Here is a 6,197-nt window from a genome sequence, read left to right as displayed (position 1 = left end):
TGGAGAGGATGTGGAGAAGGGAACTCTCATACACTGCTGGTGGGAGTGCAAACTGGTGCAGCCACTATGGAAAACAGTATGGAGATTCCTCAAAAAATCAACGATAGAACTACCATATGATCCAGCTATTCCACTGTTGGGTATTTATCCAAAGAACTTGAAAACACCAATTTGCAAAGGTACATGCACCCCTGTGTTCATTGCAGCCTTATTCACAATAGCCAAGACTTGAAGCAACCTAAGTGCCCATCAAGGGACGAATGGATAAAGAAGCTGTGGTATATATACACAATGGAATACTACTCAGCCATAAGAAACGACGAAATCCAGCCATTTGTGACAACATGGATGGACATTGAGGGTATAATGCAAAGTGAAATAAGTCAGAGGGAGAAGGTCAAATACCGTATGATTTCCTTCATTAAGTAGTAGATAATAACAACAATAAACAAACACATAGAGACAGAGATTGGATTGGTGGTTACCAGAGGGGAAGGGGGGAGGGTGGAGGGTGAAAGGGATAATTCGGCACATGTGTGTGGTGATGGGTTGTAATTAGTATTTTGGTGGTGAACATGATGTAGTCCATGCAGAAATAGAAGTACAATGATGTACACCTGAAATTTTTGCAATGTTATAAACCAATGTTACTGCAATAAAAAAAAAAATAAATATAAGGACGTTTGTGATTACATTGGGCCCACCAAGATAATCCAGGAAAATCTCCCCATCTCAAAGTCAGCTGAATAGCAACCTTAATTCCATTTGCAACTTTATTCCCCTTTACCATGTAATATAGTCACAGGTGCTGGTGATTAGGACATGGACATATCCGGGGTGGCCCTTATTCTGCCCACCACACTCCCCCTAGTAACTGGAAAACAAGTTGGCTCCATGTTGCCTCAGCTGTGACAATCCTGGCATCCTGCCATGACAGCCACCTGTAACATAGCTGGAGCACAGCTGTCAGCTGTCTGGGTTCTAAAGCAGATGCCTGGAGTTTAATTCAGCTCCACCACTTACTAGCTCTGCCATCTTGGCATATTACTTGACCTCGCTGTGCCTTCCTCACTGTCATTGATACATGGCTTTTTCATGTATAAAATGGGTATAATAATGGCACGTAGCTTATAAGACTTGTGAAGTGCTGGGGCCAGCCCAGTGGCGCAAGCGGTTAAGTGCGCGCGTTCCGCTGGGGCGGCCCGGGGTTCACTGGTTCGGATCCCGGGTGCGTACTGACGCACCGCTTGGCAAGCCATGCTGTGGCAGTGTCCCATATAAAGTGGAGGAAGATGGGCACGGATGTTAGCCCAGGGGCCGGTCCTCCTCAGCAACAAAAGAGGAGGCTGGGCAGATGTTAGTACAGGGCTGATCTTCCTCACACACACACACACAAAAGACTTGTGAAGTGCTTAGAACACTGCCTCGTATAGTTAAGCACTCAATATATATTAGCGAAGTCTGGAAACAAAGAAAATTAGCCTTGGAAAGTCAGGCTTTGGAGGGCATGATGGCACTGTGTGAATGTACTGGGGCCCATCTAGAATATCAAGTAATTAACAAGAATAGACACAAATAATCCTGCCCTGCATTGAGCTATTCACCTTTTGCTAGTTTCAGTGATTACACTAATCCGGAAAGGAATAAAATGAAAGAACTGATCTCTCAGCAAAGAAAACAGACTGTCTACCAAACACAGTGCACTTTTATCCTGCAAAATAACGAGACCGGGCAAAATGGTTCCTAAGTCAAAGGGTTTGCTGGTGCCAAGGCAATGACCTTCAGTCTAAAGCAGTTCTGGACACAAAACAAATCCTTACCTGCAGAACGGAGCACACGCAGTGCAGCTCTGGGTCCAGCCTCGTGCAGGAGAGCCAGCCCAGACGCCCCTGCACGGCTCCCTCTGACAGCATCTTCAATTCGACGGACCACTTACCCAACACGCCAACTGGAAACATTTGCTGTGCTCCTCTTTTATTTGAACGGTTGTAACCACACAAAAGAAGTAGGGAAAAAACATCTGCTTCTTCCTCTATACGCTCTCTCACAGTGCCTACAAGATGTCACCAAAAGACTGTGCTTTCAGTTCCTGTGACAATTATCCCAAGAGATCTCTTTTAAAGTGTAAAATAGAGAGAACTAAACCAATAAAAAAAAAGTCAAACAGGCTTAGAATATAAACAAAAAGATTGAAGAATTGGGAATATCTGACAACATTTTAAGGAAGAAAAGAAAAAAAGAGGACCATGAATTGAAATGAAGTCAAAAAGAAATGCCCAAATGAGCCTCTTTTGGATTTGATGTCTCGAAAACTGCAATCAGCTTTTTCTTTAAATTACCCACCTCAGTTCACACAGAATTAGGGCAGAAAGACTCATGACAAAAACATCAAACCTTCCAGATTTAATAGCAGCTCAGAAAACCAACAGTCACAACCAGATGTACCAGGGAAGTGCTCAAGGCATTTTCAGACTATTTGTAGACAAAGTTGAAAATAATGTCAAGTTTGAAAGCCACTGAGAAACATTACAGTTTCTTGGCCTACCAGATTAAAAAACTATACTTCCTGGTACTAAAATTTAGTGTATTACAGATCAACAAAAAGAAATCACACTCAAGAGAATGAGAAGATAAGCCATAGACTGGGAGAAAATATTTGCAAAAGATACATCTGGTAAAGGTTTGTCATCCAAAACATGCAAAGATGGGGCCAGCCTAGTGGCGTAGCAGTTAAGTTCATGTGCTCTGCTTCAGAGGCCCGGGGTTCACAGGTTCGGATCCCAGGCGCGGACCGACGCACCACTTGTCAAGCCACGCTGTGGCGGCATCCCATAGAATGTAGAGGAAGATGGGCACGGATGTTAGCCCAGGGCCAATCTTCCTCAGCAAAAAGAGGAGGATTGGCATTGGATGTTAGCTCAGGGCTAATCTTCCTCACCAAAAAAAAAAATATATATATATGCAAAGAACAAAGACGTTAATAGACACCTCACCAAGGAAGATACAAGGATGGCAAATAAGCATCTGAAAAGATGCTCCACATCATATGTTATCAGGGAAATGCAACTTAAAACAACAATGAGGGCCGGCCCGGTGGCGGAAGCGGTTGAGTGCATGTGCTCCACTGCGGCAGCCCAGGGTTTGCCAGTTTGGATCCCGGGCGTGCACTGACCCACTGCTTGGCAAAGCCACGCTGTGGCAGTGTCCCATGTAAAGTGGAGGAGGATGGGCACAGATGTTAGCCCAGGGCCAGTTTTCCTCAGCAAAAAAAAAAAAAGGAGGAGGATTGGCAGATGTTAGCACAGGGCTGATCTCCTCACAAAAAAAAAAAAAACAACAATGAGATACCATTACACACCTATTAGAATACCAGATGCTTGACTGCTTTAAGCCTTTTAATCCATACGGAATTAGGAAAGGATGTGGAGCAATAGGAACTTTCATTCATTGCTGGAGGGAATGCAAAATGGTACAGCCACTTTGGAATACAGTTTGGCAGTTTCTTACAAAACTACACATCCTCTTACCACACAATCCAGCAATTGAACTCCTTGGTATTTACCCAAAGGAGTTGAAAACTTACGTCCATGCAAAAACCTACACACCGATGTTTATAGCAGCTTTATTCATAATTGTCAAAACCTGGATGCAACCAACATGTCCTTCAGTAGATGAAAGGATAAATAAACTGTGTACATCCTGTTAAAAGTTAAACTGAAGCTCATTAAAAATTTTAAGAGTTTATGTGAGCAAAAATCGATTCGAATTGGGCAGCATCCAATCTAGCAGATAGAAAGGAGGTCTGAAGAGCTATACAAGATGAGAGACTTTTATAGGCAGAAAGAAGCAGGAACAAGAAAGTTATACAAGGCGAAAAAGTGGATTGGTTATTGCAAGGTTACTTTCCTTTACGGGACGGCAGGGGTCTATCAGGCAGATTACCTAACTAGTGCTGATCAGTTGATTCCTGATTGACTGGTCTAAGATTTTATTTCTAGAAGAGCCAAAACTGTAATTAAGTCTTGGTTTGGTACTTAGAAATGAGCTATCAAGCCATGAAAAGACATGGAGGAAACAAATGCATATTACTAAGTAAAAGAAGCCAATCTGAAAAGGCTACAGACTTTATGATTCCAACTATATGACATTCTGAAAAAGGCAAAACTATGGAGACAGCAGCAAGATCAGTGGTGGGCAGGGTCAGCAGGGAGAGAGGGATGAATGAGAAGAACAGAGGATTTTTAGAGTAGTGTGAAACTACTCTGTACAATACTATAATGATGGATCCATGTCATTATACATTTGTCCAAACCCATTAAATGTACAACATCAAGACTAAACCCTAATGTAAACTACGGACTCTGGGTGATAACCACGTCTCACCATAGGTTTATCAATTGTAATAAACGTACCACTATGGTAGGGGATGTTGAGAGTGGAGGAGGCCATGCATGAGTCCGGAATAGAGGTATATGGGAAATTTCTGTACCTTCCTCTCAATTTTGCTGTGAAACTAAAACTAAAAAATAAAGTCTATTAAAAAACTGAATAATAATAATAACAATAAAGTTTATTTTTTAAAATTCAATAAAAGAAAAAGTTTCTAAAGAAACGAACAAAAAAAGAAATCACAAAATTTCAAGAGTCAGAGTATTTCCATGAAATACGTTTCCATAGTTCTTAAGAAAATATAGAAAATTCTTTTCTTAAGAAATATGAGTTGTAGAGAAAAGACTTGTCTAACCATCTTTTACTTGCTAGAAACCAAACCAAAAGAACCCAACCAAACAAGCCAAAGTAGTTATGTTACATTTTAATGAGACATTTACTTTTCAAATCTGACAGTCTTTTAATCAATATCCATAATCCATATTCATAATCATTTCACTGCTGATTATATTACAAAGACTCACAGTATTACATTTACCCCACTGTATGGCTGGAATTTGATCCTATTGGGGCCCAGGACAGGCCACCTCAAGATGTTCCACAATGGCATGTTGACTATTTTGAGTTAAAGTTACTTAAAAAGCCAAAAGGGCCTCTGACCCTCCTGTCTGTTTACCCTGAAAGCAGGAAATAAATCTCCCATGTGAAAGGTGCTCTCCCTGCATCCTTATCAGTAGAGCTAGGAGATTCAAGGCCGAGAAGCCTGCATAAACAAACCTGGCTAGTTTACTATCGCAAGCCTAGACTCTGCTTAAATTCCTCACTAACTACATACCCCAAACTTAAGTTTCTTTGCCCTGTCAATTTTTCACAAATTTATGTTTCTTCGTGTAAAAGATAAATATACTGTCTGTTTTGTTCACTCTCCAAGCATCATTTCTTTATGGTCTCCAATACGTACGTATTAAACTGGGTTTTTCTCCTGTTAATCCGGTCTTGTGTCAATTTTACTGTTAGTCCAGCCACAAGAACACAAGAAGGGAAGAAAGGGGATTTTCCCCACCCTGATAATCCAATTTACCCAAGACTTCCATTTTCTTAGAGGACCAAATGAACAGAAGTGGACTCTTAGGCCATATTGCAAAGAATATTTTCTTTCAATTACATAATGTCTCTCAATCTGAGAAAATAAGGAAGGATATACATATTCTACTTAGATGACTTAATTCATGGTAAAACTTGACTCAAGAACAGCAATAACAGTTTCTAGAATCACTCAAATCCTTGCTATGCTGTTTGACATTTGTTCAGAGGAGTCAAGCCTAGAAACAGGGGTTTAAGAGATAACATCGTCCTGGAGGACAATTCTAAGATTCCCTGATACAAAGTCAGCCAGGGAAGCCTCAGCATGGGGGAAATTAGAGATTCCCATCTATTAAAGTTATGTATACATATAGCTCTCAAGAACAAGGCAGAATAATTCTAAGGATTGTGGCCCTAAAGGAAATGTCTGACAATAAACCAGGGCTGGTTCATTTCAAGGCCTTTCCCTCCACAGGATTTTCTACATGTATTATTGATGATGAGGAAGAAATATTCCAGTCTTGTTTATAAGACCCTACTTAACACTGCTCTGGTCTTGTGCATGCAAGTGCTAACACAACAGGCCTGAGACTGCCATTCTTAGACGGCTGTTTGCAGGCTTGGTCTTTGGCTGGCATCTGGGTTCTCAGAGCCCAGTCAACAATTTCCAGTCAACAGTTAACTGCAAAGAGTAGCTCAGTGTATCTACACTGTTCGTGTAAACA

This window comes from Ceratotherium simum, chromosome 16 (genome assembly GCF_057802395.1).
Source record: "Ceratotherium simum simum isolate JZ-2026a chromosome 16, ASM5780239v1, whole genome shotgun sequence".
In the NCBI taxonomy this organism is placed as follows: Eukaryota; Metazoa; Chordata; class Mammalia; order Perissodactyla; family Rhinocerotidae; genus Ceratotherium; species Ceratotherium simum.
The sequence above is the reverse complement of the archived record's forward strand: the minus strand, read 5'-3'. Positions refer to the sequence as shown.